Source organism: Balaenoptera borealis (assembly GCF_965194805.1).
Source record: "Balaenoptera borealis genome assembly, chromosome: 12".
Lineage (NCBI taxonomy): Eukaryota > Metazoa > Chordata > Mammalia > Artiodactyla > Balaenopteridae > Balaenoptera > Balaenoptera borealis.
In genome coordinates, this window is record NC_138869.1 from 96,654,670 (window position 1) to 96,671,448 (window position 16,779).

At 40.7% G+C, this 16,779-nt stretch overlaps 1 protein-coding gene across 3 annotated transcripts in view; it reads left to right on the forward strand.

Annotated features, from left to right (window-relative positions):
• ATXN1 (ataxin 1) overlaps positions 1-16,779 on the forward strand; it is a 432,099-nt gene that overhangs the window by 164,974 nt on the left and 250,346 nt on the right. The window lies entirely within an intron of this gene.

Consider the following 16,779-nt stretch of genomic DNA (forward strand, 5'->3'; position numbering starts at 1 on the left):
CTCTCTGCTTGATAAAGATGTCAGGCCTACTGTTCAGACTCAATTCACAGAAAACCTCTCTATCAAATCACCATTTTATTGAGGAAAAACCCACACATACTCCTTTAACTCTGCCAAGGTAGAGGTCCCTGGGTCCCAGGGGTCCCAAACATGAAAGCTAAAATACCATAAAAGCACAATGAACTTTATGGAAGAAGAAATAGAAAAGGTAAGCTTGCCTGCTTAATTGAAACTGCTAATCTTCAGGCTCTGTGTCTTTTTCACTTGTTGCTATAATGAGTGGGCTCATAATGAATGCTCTTCCAGTTGGGTTTAGTCATGGCATTCTTCTCTTCTCTTGGGCTTGTCCCTCAATCTGTGTAATTTAGGAAAGAGTTTCGGTAGCGTTCATTTCCTTGTTTTCCTCGGTTATTACACACATGTCCACAGATAGTTCAAAGATGACACTATTTTTGTACCTCTGCAGTAAGCTGGTAGCCTCCAAATCAGCAGTTGTGACCTGTTACCCCTACAGTCGGGAGTTAGTCTTGGGGCTTGGGTAACATCAGGGTAGGGGCATAATCGTCGGTGTCTTTCCCTTGTGCATACTTGGACTTACACATTTGATCATGGCTGGCAGTCATCAGATTTGTGTCTTAAAGGAAGGTCTCTGAAGGTTTCCATTCCTCTCTTAGTCAACATTTCAAGTTATGTTTCTAACATAACCCTTCTTTGATAGCAATCAGGGATTAGGCTAAATACACATTTTATTGACAATAGGCAACTGAAGAGAAGGTTAACCCCTTTTATGATTAACTATAAATGGAAGTTGCTTGATATTCTTGAAAAAACATAAAATTGTGGTTCTGATTCGAGCCCAGAATTGAGTATCACTTTTACAGCACGTAAACTTAATTTTCAAATATCTTTTTAACGATGAGAACTCTCCATGGAATGTGAGTTTGCCTACGGTGGGTTTAAAACATGGTTTAAATGGCAGTGTGTTTCATAATATGAATAGATGTTTTGTGGAGAATGTAAAAAGAAATGACATCTTTTGTAAAGTGGACTTTGGCAATGGCAGAATACTCTGGAAAGTGACTGCGGGGCCCCCTTTGTGGGCCTGCTGTGGAGGCATATATGTTCAAACTGGCAGGATAAAGAAGCTTTTTATGTCCTTTTTAACTAATGTATTGACTTCAGGATTTTTTCGTAGGGAACTTATTTCAAAATTGTAATTGTAGAGACTTCCCTGGCGGTCCAGTGGTTAAGACTTCCCCTTCCAATGCAGGGGTTGCGGATACGATCCCTGGTCGGGTGGCTAGGATCCCACATGCCTCACAGCCAAAAAAAAAAAAAAAAAAGAAGAAGAAAAAAAGGAGAAAAAAACCAAAACATAAAACAGAAGCAATATTGTAACAAATTCAATAAAGACTTTAAAGATGGTCCACATCAAAAAAATCTTTAAAAACATTGTAATCGTAGTCAATGGTTCTATGTAAAGATTCCATAGAAAAATACTTACTTTGTCCAGTGGGTCTTTCCACAGTCCCATAGAGGCCAGTCACTTTTCTTCCCTTCTCAGAGCGCGTGAAGCTTTTGAGTGCATTTACCACAGTGGGTGACTCGTTTTCTTTTGGCAGCAGAAGTGGAAGTCACATGCTGACCTTGGAGCACCATTTTGAACTTATTCTCAAAAAAGTTGCAAGGTAAAGGCAGATGGAATCTCTGCTCTGTAACCCTCAGGCGAGTTCCATAAGGATTGGGAAATCCATCAGGTCATCCTTTGTCAAAGAGGTGGTGCACACACATCAAACAGGTTAATTCATTATTTCTTAAGACGCCACGTGGGAAGTGCATGACCATTCAACCTCGTGGGCCTTTCAGAGATGCAACAAAGAGATGAGGGTGGAAAGTGCCAGAAAATTGCTGCTGGAAGGAGTAAGGATAGAAAGCCAAGTTTTAGGATTAGACAAAATCTGTTTAAATTTATATTATAGTTTTACTGTACCTTATAACAACTCAGTAATGAAATACGGGGGAGATTTACAGAGCAAGAGGTGGGGGATGTTTATAGATTCTTTCTCTTCTCCACTCTCATCTTTCCTTCTTTAGTCTTTTTTCTCCCCTTTCCCATTAAAAGTAAACTGAATGAATGAATATATAAGAGGACGAAGTAGCAAGCTGCTTTTAACAAAATTCAAGTGATGTCACTTCTGTGAATTTTGTCATAAAAATGATACAATCCTAGTTTTCTTATCCAGCAGACATACTTCCGCGACCCTGATCTACTTATGAAATCAGGAAATAATAGGAAAAAACCTTCTCAGCAAAGAGAAAAATGAAAGACCCAAAATCCTGTACTTGACCCTGTAGGTGAGGTCCTGAGATACTCAGAGCCCTGTTGGCTTAGAAGGACACTCAAATGAAGGTTAATGATTTAACAAGTTTACTTATCCAGTTCCCCAAGCCGACTGAAAGGAGTAAGAAGGCTCTCTAGTATTAAATATACAGACCACAGTGAAGGAAGAAGGAAAACTAGAAAAACTAGAAGCATAATAAAATCTCAGCGGGGTGAGGCCATTTAGTTTGGAGACAGACCAGCTTAATGGATTATTCAGGATAGGCGAACATAAAGGACTTTTCCTGAGATGCAACAAAAAGGTGATGGTGCAGAGGGCAAGGATGTCGCAGTAAAAAACAACCCAACCCTCAGGGAGGAACACAATAGAAGTTTCTTTTTCAATCATGTTATAGTTAACTTGGGTTCCACAGTTGGGGGTGGAGGTGTCCACATGGTGGTGATTCCCAGACCCAGAGTCCTTCCATCTCTCGGCTCAGCTGTTCCCTAGGGTCAATGGGAGAACTTCACGATCTTTTGCGGCAATTTGGCCAGCAGTTGGGGGAGAGAGAGAGAGTGAATGTTTTCATTGGAGGTTTGTTAGTGGACGTGGCGCACATCGTTCTCTTTCACCTTCCCTGGACCAGAATTTAGTCCCATGGACATACCTAACTGCAGGTAAAGCTGGGAAATGTCAACCTGTATGTCAGGGAAGCTGGTTTGTTGAAACACAAACCAGCCTCTGCTTCAACTGGATACCTTCCCCAGCCGGGTGTCATCCTCTGCCTCCATCCCAGCTGCACCCTGGGTGTGTACACGGGTGAGTACCCAGTTATTTGCAGGATATCACAATACATGTGTCCTCGGAAAATCAGGATCCCACTGAGTCGATGTATCAGGACTCTGCATCCTTCAAACCCTCTTGATCTGAACGTGCATTCCCTGATGTTATCTTCAATGGGAAGAAGAGCAAACAGTCGTGTGGCTTCACAAGGAAAGGCAAGGACCTTTGTACATGCTGCTCCTAGGAGATGGCACCTCCACCACCATCCCAGGCTTTTGTTTGTGCCTATTGGTCAGGAAACTACTTCTACTTGAGTTTTTTTCACCTGTACGTCCCAGGAGCTGGGTCCTCTTCCTGTTAACATTACTAAATAGCAAAGGAATTCCTGCAGTTACCCCAGTCCTTCCAGATGGCTCACTGTCTGTGTTCTATTCTCAGAGTGTGGTGGTTTTCCCCACTCCACTCTTCCAAGATTATATCTCCCTTGAAAACTCTGAAAACAAGTGTTGATTGAACTGAACTATTTATTGGCCTTTGATTGTCAGATGGCTGGACACAAGAAGAGGAGTTTGGGTAGAGGGGTTGAGGGTTACCTATATAAAATCATTTTCATGCTCTATTACATGGGCTTGGGTGAAGCATTTAGACAGAAGGTGGGTGTGTGTGTGTGGGGAGCACATAAAGAAAGGCAGGCAGATGCCAGAAAGAACTTAAAAGTTCCAGGTAAGGAAGCAGAAACCCTCTTCTCCCCCACCTCCTCCTGATTCTGGTACCTGTTGTTCCCTGCTTAGCATAGAGGCAGCTTGCTTGAGAGCTGTCAGTACTAGAATTTGTCTACATTATGGGCTTAATAGCTCTTGTTTGCCTTCCTATAAGATCAAGCCTTATTTATAACATCGTTTCTCTGAGAAAATGAGTTTGGAGTTCCAAACAACTGACTTAGAAATGAACTTTCTGTACACAATTCATTTATAAGTTGAGGACTGCGTGTACTAGGCATGTAACCCAGAGATAACATTTATCTGCGCTTTATCAGTATGGGCTTGTCAAGTTAACTTGTGTTTACTTTTCTGTGCCTTCATTTTGATAATAGCCTCGCTCTTAAAATTTAATACTGTCTTTATGTGTTGAGAAACATTTCCTTTGGAGGAGCCTCAAATATTCTGTGAATTGGAATAGTGATTTTATTTTATCTCCCAATTTATCTTTAGTAGGATTCATAGCTATGAAAATCTTTTGCTCAGGCAGTCTTTAAATTGTAGAAAAATTGAGAGCTATTTAAAGGAAGTGGGGAAAAAAGGAATTCTCTTCTCATATTACCCTGGGCTGTCAGATATCTTGCAATATAATTACTGTGTTGGTTTGTAAAGGTTAGAGAACTCTGAAGTTTGTAATTCTCTTCTGTGTGTGTTTCATAGATAAAGGGAAAAATCCAACTGATCACAGCAGAATGCCTTGTTAATGTAAAAGTTCTAAGCAGTTTATAGTTTGTCAGTACAGAGACATAATTCATGGATTTTATATTTGCTTTTACAAATAATGTGATGAATCAGTTATTTGCTCCACGGAGCCCATTTGCCGATTACGAACCTTGTTTATTTCTAATCCGTATGTACGTGTAATGTGTGCACAGAAATATTCTTGCTGGCATCGTATTGTGAAGCAAAAAGATGGAACCCTGGCCTTAGAAATGCCCCTTCTTGGGGAACTTACTATCCATATACAAGTAAAAATTTCTGCTGCTAGCAGAGCAGCTGACAGAATATGATCATGAATGTTACTGATGCTGTTCTGTTCAGAGGTAGAATGCTGAGGACTGTGTAAGCTTGTCATAGTTAGATTGTCAGGGTGAAGTGCTTCCATATTAAAAAGAATACATTGTTCCCCGCCTTGAACATGCATGCACCCCTGCAATGTTAAGAAACTGTTTCAGCTATTATTCTGACTTGTACTTGCAGGCTCAGATTTTGATTCTAGCGTAGTTAATATTTAGTGAATAGCAGTCATGTGTAATGATCTTTCCCTTCTGTTTAAAACTGTACTGCAGCCCATGTAAGAAACATTTCCTTTTGGTTTTAAGTTTGTCGTGTCTCTTGATGGTTTTTCTTTACTGTCAAAACTATGAGAATAATTTTGATGTCATGATCTTTCTGCCGTCTCCAGGCTGCAATCCCTTTCCCCCGAGCTGTCCTCATAGATCCCAGATCACCTTTATGGTAAATGTTCATTAATTGACTAATACTTTTGAAAGCATTTTATAGAAATTGAACAGCAAAGCTGTGGTTTAGTACAAAGAAGCCCTTTATGAACGGTAGAGTACTATATAAAAGTGAGGCATTACAATCAAATACTGTCAGGTTTTTACTGAGCATTGGCTGTCAAAACATATAAAAGACATATATATTTTCCCATAAGTACACTGCTGTTAATGTTACAAGAGTAGCTAGAAGTTATTCCAATATTGCAAGAGGATGTTTAGGGGAATTCAAGAGTTCTAAAATGCCAACAGAAATCATTAATTAAGGGGGAACTCTTGAAGCCGCCTTTTTAAGACCCCACGAGAAACATGGTACCATCTGAATTTTTCAACCTTACCCAAGCAAAAGCAGAATAGGGTGCTGTACTTCTTAACATTTAGATGCAAAAACATGAAATGCCAAGTGTAGACTATAAATCATTGTTGAATGGATTTATGTTTTATGCCCAGCTCCAGTTTAGATTTCTAGATACCTAGAGATACATAACAGATTTATTCTTGTTATTCGACTTAAATCTTATATAAACTTCTCTTAATTTGCAATGTCATGAAAAATCCTTTTACTTGCTTCCTAGACACTCCCTCTCGTCCCACTACCCCCGCGCTCCCCACCATCTAGAGTCATGCATGCAGTTACCAGCTCCCATAGCGCTTGGATTCATTTGTAGGTTGTATACACCTAATGGGGTTGGCACCTCTTCGTGGAAATTGGGCCCAATGGGCTACTTTACAGTTTCCTAAAGTGCTTGTCTCAGTAGAAGTTTTATGTCTTATAGCTGGCACACCACTGACCAGAGTAACTTGTTATAAAACATGATGCTTTATCATTTGTTTCGTATATTCAGCCTTGAACATTGAAGCTGAAACATGAAGAGACTAACATTTAAAAAGACTTCATTATGTTTTAAAATGGTTTACATGGAAATTCCTTGAGCAATGCTTCCATATTTGATTCCTGGACTGTTCAAATAATAAAGGCATTTTGTGTGTGTGGACAAAAGCCAGCATTACCCAGAGACCCTCAGAGTCATGTGGAAATATATAATAATCATTATTATTGTTGTGATGGTTATTGTTGCAAAGGAATAAATTGGCCTTCTGATTTTTTAACATCAGTATTCCCTTAAAAACACTTGTGGACATTTATGAAAAAGCTTGGTTTCCTGGAACCAGTAGTATTATGAGGTTACTTTTTAGGTAATTATTGGCATGTTTATCAGATAAGTCAAACAGCAAATGCACTGTGGGGAATGGTTTTTCAGTACTTTCTCCTTGAAGTTTGTTCCCCAAAGAAAACGATGTTGGCTGTTCAGTGGAGTAGTTTGGAGGAAACACTGTTTTTAGGAACTCTGTCCTCGTGGTGTGGAGAAGCCAAAAACCAATGCTTCCGAGCGCCCCCTCGGTATTTTTCAGGAGCTTTAAACTGTGTATAAAAGGCCCATCCACCTTAAAGCTTTTGCCTGTGAAAGATCAAGAAGATATTGATTTTTACCCACTGTACGCCTGGGGAAACAGAATGCAGTAGCCAAGATTGGAAGAAGCAGAGAGAAAGGAGAATAGAAATAACCTCCCTGACACCTACCTGAGAATGTCTCCAGGAGGAGGATCAATATCTTCTGATATTTATAAGGAAAGGAACTGCTGGAATGGTGCATTTCATATGCTCTGCCCATCAGGACCTCTCACCCAGGGAAGACGAAGAGTCTTTACTCAGGAGATGGGAAGCAGGAAGCATTCAGAACCGTGTAGCTAACATTTTTCTTTTTAAACTGTACACAGTGCTTTTTACTGTATTCAGAGAATTGTGCAACTCTCTAACCACAGTAAATTTTAGAACATTTTCATCACCCCCCAAAAGGAACCTTGTATCCATTAGCAGTGAATTCCATTTTCCTCTGACCTTTCACCCCCAGCTCCTGGCAACCACAAATCTGTTTTCTTTACATATAGATTTGACTGTTCTAGAAATTTTATATAAATGGAATCATACAGTATGTGGACTTTTGTGCCTGGCTCCTTTCACTTAGCATATTGTTTTCAAGGTCTGTCCACACTGTAGCTTGTTATCAGTACTCAGCGCTTGTTATGATAATGATATTCCATTGTATGGAGAGGCCACGTTTTGTTTATCCATTCGTGAGTTGATGGTCACTTGAGTTGTTTCTGCTTTTTGGCTGTGATGAATAATGCCGCTATGAACATTCCTGAACAAGCTTTTGTGGGGACGTGTTTTCATTTCTCTGGGTAGCTTACTTTTAAGCAGTTAGGAATTAAGATAATGATTTTTTTTCCTTTTCATACATTTGTTTGCTTCACTACTGTTTCTTCTCTTTTCTTACCTATCTCACTCTCTTAAAAATAATTTTCCTTGAGTACGTAGTTGTGTAAGAGTAAGAACATCAATTAACTTCTACTAATCACAAACCACTAGCCTCTCTTCTTTTTTGAACCTACTTTTTATTTATTTATTTATTTATATTTTATTTTTTTTCTTTTTTCTCTTTTTTTAAAATTTATTTATTTTATTTTTGGCTGTGTTGGGTCTTCGTTGCTGTGCGCAGGCTTTCTCTAGTTGCGGTGAGCGGGCTTCTCATTGTGGTGGCTTCCCTTGTTGCGGAGCACGGGCTCTAGGTGCGCAGGCTTCAGTAGTTGTGGCACGTGGGCTCAGCAGTTGTGGCTCGCGGGCTGTAGAGCACAGGCTCAGTAGTTGTGGCGCACGGGCTTAGTTGCCCCGCGGCACGTGGGATCTTCCCGGACCAGGGCTCGAACCCATGTCCCCTGCATTGGCAGGCGGATTCTTAAACACTGTGCCACCAGGGAAACCCTTCTCTTTTTTTTTGAATTTTATTTTGTTATTTTTTTTATACAGCAGGTTCTTTTTAGTTATCTATTTTATACATATTAGTGTGTATATGTCAATCCCAATCTCCCAATTCATCCCACCATCACCCCCCCCACCCCTCTTTTCCCCCTGGGTGTCCATACGTTTGTTCTCTACATCTGTGTCTCTATTTCTGCTTTGCAAACCACTGGACCTGCTTTTTAAAATTGAAGTGTAGTTGATGTACAATGTTGTGTTAGTTTCTAGTGTACGGCAAAGTAATTCAGTTATACATTCATATATATGTACATATATATTATTTTTCAGATTCTTTTCCATTATAGTTTATTACAAGATACTGAATATAGTTCCCTGTCACCAGCCTCTCTTCTAAGCATCACGCATGTGTTACAGCGTTTCTGCTTTACACATGTGATGGCTAAGGTTTAAAGAGGCTCCATAAAGCCTGAAGTGTTCAGCTTGGCAGCTGGAGGAGCTGGGATTTGGATCCACACCTATATACTCTTAATCGCACTGCTCTCTGTTGCCTCCCTCATGATAATGTTAACCCAGGTCATGTACCTGTTCATCTCTCAGAGAATTCTCTTCTGTTTATGAGCCTTTCTCTGATTTGATTGTGGAAAGTCAGGGACATGGTTCCAAGACTCTTCGTCGTGTGCCCTTGGACCTGGAGTAGCATTTGTGTTCCCCCTGACAAAATGATGATGAAATATTCCCGTTTGTTTGAGTGAGGGTGCATCATCGAAGCCTGGTGCTGGCTGGTGTCAGGTCAGCCTGACTCTTAACTCTCTGCCCTCCCGTTGCTCAGTCTCTCCATCTTGAGATTTGGTCTCTCCTTCACTTCAGCCACCCGCAAACACTGCCACGCCTACTACCTGTGTCTCAACTTGAACCAGTATCCTTTGGACCTTTCTAAACCTTGAAACCTCCAACTCTGCAATTCCCCTCTCTGGTCACAGCCTCCGGGCCCCCTGCTACCCCTCCCTTCCGCTGAGTCCCGCCGTCGCCCTCATTGTTTCAGCTGCCTTCAGGCTCACTGTCTCCATCCCCAGCCCAGGTCTCATGGTTTGTAAGTTTTACTGTGCTTTCCCAATAGTTGTGTCACACAGTCCTTTCCAGACACCACCCCTGGGTGATCCCCGCCACTTACACAGCTTCTCAGAGGTCCCCAAACCCAGTGTGTTGGTCCTGATGTCAATCCTTGCTCTTCAATTTGGGACGGGTCCCCATGGCTTCTTTTCTAGCAGATGCACTGTCACACTTCCCATGGAACCCGTTCCAAACTTTTCCTGTCTCTTCAAAACTTACCATGACTCTCGCTTTCTGTGGAGGAACATTTATTCCTCTTGCTTTTTGAAAATCTCGAGGGACCCCGACATGACCCCTCCACCTCTCTCCTTTTCCCTTGAATTTTGTGCATTGCCCCCGCCGACCCCGCAGTCTTAGACCTACAAGTGGATCTGGTCTGTAGTATCTGATGTACTGCTAGATGTGCTAGATAACCGATGTGCTAGATAACCAAGGCATCATGGATTCAGAGGAATTTTCCCTGAAGCCCAGCTGGCTGGAAAGCCTGAGTTTTATAGAACGTTTCTCAAAATTCTTTCAATTTTATTTCTTCAGCAGTTTCTCTAAGCTGTGTACAAGCCTCACTAATCACTCACCCCATTCTCTCCTCTGTGAACCCAAGAGAAGAGAACATGAAAGGTGTTAATTTTCTAATCTACAAAAGAGGATGTTGGCACTTTTGACTAAACTAAAGTTGGGGTTTACCTGTGAATTTCAGCCACCCCTGCCCTCCATCCTATCCCATGGACAATGGAAAATCAGCTGTAATGGTTTAGGAAGGTCATAAAAGGGGGGAAAGTAAGCCTTGCCAGCTCTTTTGCCATGATAGATGTGCGTCTTCAAGGGAATCCAAAAAGTTCTGCTTGATAGGTGAGGTTAAAAATACACAGGTATGCTGTAATCTCTGTGAGAGGGTTAATATGAAAAGTTTTGAATCCAGGATCCTGTATTTTTGATGACCCATTACCACGGACCAGTCTATTCTGCCTGAGCACCCAGGACTCCTTCCAAGGAGAGTCAGAGAGTAGCCGGGCAGAGCAGCGGGGTCTCCACCCTTTCATCTTTACACCTCCTCCCCTCCACCCCCTTAGAATAAACACTTAAGGGAATGTCTGATGAATTCACTGTAGCGTTTGTCAGGACGTTTTTACAGCCATTTTGTTCTAAATTCAACTGATGGCCAATGGGAGACCTAACAATTCAGTGAGTAGAAATAGGCAAAATTGGTCTTTTTCTTTGTGTCCTGAGGATAAACCTAAACGAACCTGTCTAGTTGGCACATCTCCAGCTGCAGCAGAGGCCAAGTTTAAGTGAATTATGAAGAATGAATTAGACACATGGTCTTGGAGGCAGCTCTGCCCACTCTGGAGGGGTGTGTGTTGGTGGAGGTGGGAGTCTTACCTAAGGCCTGTATGTAGGAAGCCTAGCTGAATGCATCTGTTTTGCGAAAGTTGAATCAGTCTCCTGGGTGATCCCTTGTAAGGGATTTTAAAAAGTTACTAATTTCTTTCTTGACTATACCTATGTTAAAAATAACCAAAAGAACTGTGCAGAATTAGACCACATATTTTGTTCATTTCATATTTCAGTATCCCTGTCATATTTGTTTCTCTTTTCTTTCTTTTAACTAAAAGAATTAACTAATTTGTTTTAAATCACTAAAAGTACAAAAGGGGTACAATAAGCGGTACAAAGAAAAATTAGTCTCTTATTTCTGTTCCTAAGTCACCCAAATTCACTCCTAGTGGCAAGCTTCATTACCATTTTCTTGTGGATCTGTTTAGGGATATTTTATAACTATAAAATATAAACTATAACTATAAAATAGAAATAAAATATAAAACATAAATATATATGTAAATAAAATATAAATATAGGGATAGTTTGTAACTATAAAAACTATAGGAGCAAAAATACGGGGTTTTTTAAACACAATGTTTACACCATACACACTGTTCTGTTTTTTACCTTTTTTCACCTAACCATGTATCCTTGAAAACTTTTCTTGTCAGAACATAGGGAACAGCCTTATTCTTTTTAGTACCTAAATAGTATTCCATTGTAGGGTTTTGCCATAATTTATTCAGCCCCACATTGGTGGACTTTTGCTTGTTTCCAATCGTTTTATACTATGCACAATGCTCCAGTGAATTACTTTCTATAAATAACATTTTCTATATCAGTGAGGCTCTCTGGAGGAGAAATTGCTACAGTAGAATTGTTGGATCAGAAGGAATGTGCCGTTTTAATTTTGGTGAGCCTTGCCAAATTGCCCTCCGTTTTGGCATTTGTACTAATGTGTGCTCCCACTAGCGCTGTGGGCTTGTGCCTTTTCTCCACAGACAGTGTTACTAAACTTCATGATCTTTGCCAGTCTAAGAGGTGCAAACTACTATCTTTTAGTAGCTTTAATATGAGTTTTGCTTGTTAGAGTGATGATCGAACATCTTTTCATATGTTTAAGAGCCATTCTTATTTTCTTTTCTGAGAAATGTGTATTGACTTTCACTGCCCATTTTTTACTGGGTTTTTGGGCCTTTTCCAGCTAATTCATTTTTAGGAGCTCAAAGTAGCTCAAAAAAACTAGTCCTTTTGTCTTGAATTTTTTTATTTTTCCATTTCTTTTTTGACTTCTTATGCTTCTTTCTTGCAGGATTTGTTTTTTAAATTATATAGTCTTACTCATCAGACCTTTTTTTTTTTTTTTTTTGCTTTTAACTTTTTGACATACTTATGCCTTCTCCACTCAAACATTATGTTTTAAAAATTGTCTCATATTTTTTCTTAGTACTTTTAAAATCATAGCATTATTGAGATGTAATTTACATACCATAATTCATCCTTTTCATGTGTACAATTTAGTGGTTTTAGTATAGTTCCAGAATTGCACAACCATCACCACAATCTAATTTCAGAACATTTTCATCACCCCAAAAAGAAACCCCATACCCATTAAGCAGTCACTCTCCATTCCCTCTACCCCAAAGCCCCTGGTAACCACTAATCTTCTTTTTCTGTGGATTCGCCTATTCTGGACATTTCATGTAAATGGAATCATACAATGTGTAGTCCCATGTGACTGGCTTCTTGCACTTAGTGTCAGGTTTTCAAGGTTTATCCTAATACTTTTACATTTTCATTTTTCACGTTTAAATCTTTGGTCGCTCTGGAATTTTAGTGTAGGATGTGAACTAGGGATCTGACTTTATTTCTTCCAGGGGGCCATTCAGTTATTTAAAGTCCTTCTTTCTTCCACTAAAATGCACTGCCAGCTTTGTCATGCACTGAATTCCAGTATGTATTTAGGTCTCTTCCTTTTCTATTGATCTTGCTTTCTACTTGCGTGCCAGTGCATACTGATTTAATTACTGGAACTTAAAAGTATTTTAAATATCTGGTATGCTAGTCTTTCCTTATTTCTCGTTGCATCATTTTTTATGGCTATTCCTTCCTGTTTATTTTTCCATATGAACTTCAGAGTTAGCTTTCTCATGGTATTTTTGGACATCATATCAAGTTTATTGATTACTTTGGGAAGAATTAGTGATTTCTTCTTCAAGGACAAGCAGGGTAGAGCTTTCCAGTTGACATACGTTCTCTGTCCTTCAACAGTGTGAAACTTTTTTCTTTATCTAGATCTTGCATGTTTCTCATCAAATTTATCTCTAGCCATTTTACATTTTTATCGCTATTGTAAAAAGTAGGATGTCTTCTTACTGGTCATCACTTAGGAAGGCTATTGACTTTTGCATATTACTTTTGTTAGTTACCTTATAGAATTCTCTAATTGTCTGTAACAGTTGTTTAGCCAACTCGTTCAGATTTGCAGTCACAGCCTATGCAAATAATGATCATTCTACTGCCTCTTTCCCAATTTTTAGACCTCTTATTTCTTCCTCTTATTCAGTTAAATTGGCTACTTCCACCAGAATGCTTTTAATAGCAATGATGGCGGACAGCCTTGCGGGTCCTCAGTTTAACGGAACACTTCTTATGTTTCCCCATGTACAAGGAGGCCGTCTTTGGGGTTTGGCATGTTTTATGTTCATTGGGCATTTACAGGGCTTTATCATGAGCAGAAAGCCTTTTGGAAATGCTGGATGTGACTGAATGGTTTGCAGAGACAGAAGGCCTGCTCTGCCAGTTCTCCTGCCGTGATAAAATAGTAGACTGATTTTCCTCACTAGAACTGACAGGAGTTTGAGTGGGAAGTCCATGCTTAGAGGAAGAAGGCAGCAATTATACTCGAATCTCATGCTATTTTTCTTTGCCAATCAAGTGAAAAGACTAAGAAGCCATACAAGGAGGTAGCACCAGGAAGATTAAGTAAAGGCTAAAGGGGAAAAGAAAGAAAGGAAGGGAGAACGGATGGAAAGAGAGAAGAGGTAAAAATATATACCACTTTCCTCACTCCCAAAGCAAGCCATGTGATAAACCAAAATACTTCTAGGGTAGTTTTTCCCCCCAAAGTATTATTACCAAAAGAAAGGCACCAAACACTAATTGTCAGCAAATATAGTAGTCTCAGAAAAGGCTTAGAAGAAATAAGGAAGTATTTTACCAGTTGTAAACAAAACAGACTAATAAAGTGTTCCAAATATTGAGAAATCACTGAAGGGAGAAAGAATGCCTGTTGAAACATGTTTACATGTTGATTCTTTTTGATGTTGCCATAAAAAAAGTGTTTTGATCTTTTGCAGAGAAACTGGAGAGGTATTTTATGTGCTAACCCCGAACATGACATTACTCTAGTAGTAATAAATATGAGGACAGGCCGTCCCTTACATTAGCAGAACTAGAAACCAAAACAAAAGATGGTAACAATTGAGGATTTGATGCTTGTTGGAAACATCTACCCTGCAGAATTGGTGCAGTTGTGGTTAAAAACCAAAGAAATTTAGACCAATTCCATAAAGTAGAGAGCTGATAGATGCTGTTTGGGATTCACTACAACATCGTCTCTGTGACATGCAGGAAAGAGAAAGTCCTGGGAAGCGCACAGACTGCCTGGGTTGTGCCCACCCGGTTGATTTTGGACATGCACACCTTCAACTTGCACCTGCTGGTCACATGTCAAAACCATGTGTGTGATTTTCAGATTGCAAGAAACATGGGGGTCTGGGCGGGAATCTTGGGCGAGTCTTCTCACCTTCTTGTGAGTTGGTGTGTTGAGAAGTCAAGAGCAAGGGCTTGGAGCAGAAGCATCTGACTCTGCCACTTGCTGGCTGTGTGAACTTGACCGAGCTACTGAACCTTTCTGAGCTTAGTTTCTCATCTGCAAGTCACGTCTACAATTCGAGAGTCTCGTGTGGATTTATTAAGAGATGTTGTACCCAAAGCACCTAGCATAGCTCAGGGCCTGGTAGAGAGCAATTGCTAAGTAAGTGTTCATAGGTGGGCCAGAGGAAGCAAGGGCGGAGGGAAGGAGGGGGGAATTGCATGCGTCAAGTGCCACGACCCTGATATACAGAGGGTTCTGGGGAAACTCGTAAAGACTATCACATCAGGACCAGGGATGAAGGGGTGTTTATAGGAAAGACTTCTCAGAGGGATGAGTTATGAAGACTAGGCAGGCAAGATGTTCTTGGGAAGTGCTTCTAGGTAGAAAAGGACAGCATTTTCAAAGGCATAGGCTTGAAGGAGTCAAGGAGTCTTAAACCCAGGGAAGTATGGGTAAGAGGGTATGGCTGAGCCCCAGGTTATGGGTGGGGAGTTGTGAGTGAAAGACAGGAGAGGTTTTCAGCCCTGGGATTGAGTAGGGTCCTGTTTGTCATGTTGGATTATGGTTACGATGGTGGTAGATGTAAACCTGAAGGGCCCTATTGCATTTGCATTTTGGAAACATGGCAGCAGCGTCAATGGGGTGGGTTTAGAGACCAGCGAGAGGGAATGAGCTCCGGGCCATGGAAGTGATTCCTTCCACATTCTCTGCAAATCCTGCACAGTGCTGAGTACATAGTAGGTTTTCAGGAAAAACTACTTGATGGACTTGAACAAAAGCGGTTCTTTTGCCAAGATCATCTTTTCTGTGATTCATTTGTTTTATCATTCATAGATTATTCTCCTGTGGATTTGATCATTCCCCCCCCAATTATTTTTGACCCTCGATTAAATTATCTTAAATGACTGTGTGTTGTGGCATAAACTTACCCTAATCTATTTATAATTTATTGTGCAAGCATCTGTCTCATAAAAGATGTCTTCTTATTTAAAGGGCGCTAGCCTAGAACCGCATGAAAATTGCCACTCACGGTGGTACCCCCTCCTCCCCAGAAATGGTTTCTGTGTTCCCAGCCCCAAGCGCTTTTGGCTTTGCCCATACTCTCTTTTAAAGCTTTCTCTGTTTTAAGATTCTTTCAGGCCTCTAGGCGCTTTAGAAGGAGAAAGCTCTAACAGCTTTGGGCTCCTGATTGACTTCAAGCAGAGCAAGCTCAGCGCCTTACTTTGGAGTAAGGACACTCTCCTAATTAAGGTGGCGAAAGCAGTAACTGTGATGGTGGGCCACGGGTAACTATTGATGTGGGCCACGGGCCATGGTTAGTGCTGAATGGAGTGAGAGGTAATTGTACCTATCGTGTACTAGCTGAATAAATAGCAGTTATTCAGAGCATGGATTGTGTTTTCAGTCAGTCATTCAACTAACATTCTTTGAGATCCCACTACGTGCCAAGTAGGGTGCTAAGTACTGAAATACTAAAGTAGGACAAAAGGAAAAGGGTCCCTACCCCATGGTGCTAGGTTATAGTTATTTTAGTACAGTAGATTAAAAAGGAACTAGTCAATTACAATCCATTGTGATAAGCAGCATGAGAGGGAAATACAGGAAGTGGTGGAAGCATCTAGGAGGGGCACCTGACCCCCACTTGGGAGGCCAGGGAAGACTGCCGTGAAGATCCAAAGTTTCCTGAACAGGAAGAGGAGTAAGATAGACCTTGGAGAATTTGGGGTGACAGTTTTTATCTATAAGGAAAAACAACGGGAATATCATGGATTTTATTATGGATTTATTACAGATATTTAATAAATCCATCAAAATAGCCTTTGAGCTGTACCATATTTGGAATATATACTTGGCCGTTGTAGGTCTGTAGGGTCAGGTCTCTTATCAGACCCATAGTTTTCTTTACTGGGTGTCTCAGCACTGCCAATTGACCAAGAAGCACAGATCCTAGAGGTCAGTGGCCTGAAAGAAAGTAGAATCTGAATACTATCTCTGAAGAGTCTACAAGTCAGGATATACATGCAGCTGCCCACAGCAGCTTCTGCAGTTGAAGCCATTTTGCTGTCTGTGGTTTTAGTGATTTAGTATTACATCCTCTGGGATACACGGAGCAACCCCACCCTTAGACAGAAGGGCCCAGGTCAAGTTACTCTCAGTGAGAATTCAGTGTACGATCAAGGTGCTCTGCTGAGTTGAATAGCTCGGGTGTGGACCAGCAGGTACAGAGGCATCGAGGTGACAGCACCCCAGGAGACCATGTTCTGTCCGGATCCTCTGGTCAAGACTG